Source organism: Asparagus officinalis, unplaced genomic scaffold (assembly GCF_001876935.1).
Source record: "Asparagus officinalis unplaced genomic scaffold, Aspof.V1 AsparagusV1_Un553, whole genome shotgun sequence".
Classification (NCBI taxonomy): Eukaryota; Viridiplantae; Streptophyta; class Magnoliopsida; order Asparagales; family Asparagaceae; genus Asparagus; species Asparagus officinalis.
In genome coordinates, this window is record NW_017972816.1 from 74,290 (window position 1) to 75,371 (window position 1,082).

Consider the following 1,082-nt stretch of genomic DNA (forward strand, 5'->3'; position numbering starts at 1 on the left):
CATCTGGCTCTGTCAGTGCAAGACAATCCTCAAGTAAGTATCTTCGCGAGACAATCCATCAAACGATCGATGAGCGTGGGACTTTGAAAAATTAAAAAATAAAAGTTTAGGTGCGAGCACTACACCCCTCTGAAGTTGAGGTTGGATTCTGCGTTGACCGGACCCCGGTGTTCCGAACAACTTTCATTTTCCACTTCCAACTGTTTGTCTTTTTGTCACAACGAACTCTCATCTGGGCTTAGCAATTACGTACGAAGTGACCGCAGGCATCTAATTCCAGTGGAGTAGAGGAGGAAAGAATTAATTAAAAAAAGAAATAAGAGATCCCAGATAACACACCACACAAAAAAAAAACAAAAAAAAGAACATTTTCCGCAAACATAATTCTCACGGTATCAGCACGCCAGAGCTACGCTCAAGTTTCTTCCCTCAAACGGACGAAAATCCCTCAAGAGATCCACGCATGGTACGCATACACAATAACACGGCAACGGAAGAAAGAAACATTCACACAAACATACACAACAATCCAACGCACGGGCTCCGCCTCATTCGCCAAGCTCTTTTCGAATTGAAGGATCACGCGAAGAAGAAAATATCGCCAAATCGGTCGTTCGTCGGCGAATTCCCTCCGTAAACCAACAACCCTCTTCCTCCCGATGCCTCGCACCGCGGAAGCACACCACCCCCATCGGCCCCCGATGACTCAACCCCCTCATCCTCCAACCTCTCCAGCTCCAGGTCTCCGGCGTCCAAAGCAAACACCTCCCCGAAAACATACTCTCTTTAAATGCAAGAAAATTTCCGTCATTAAGCTGACTAAAAATGCACATAGATTAAATTAAAATGGTAGGGATGACATTACTCCATGCTCTTGCTTAATTTGCCAAAAAAAAAAAAAGAATTTAAAACCATAGACTTAAGTTAATAGCATTTGAGTATAAAACTATAAGGTCAGCTCGCGCCAAACTTTCAGAGTTGTGTAGTGGGAGGGGGCTTTAAGATGACATTAGAGCAACCCCAAGTACTCGAAACTTATTCATATTTTTTTTTCTAAAAATAGATCCCCTTGAGTTTTATTT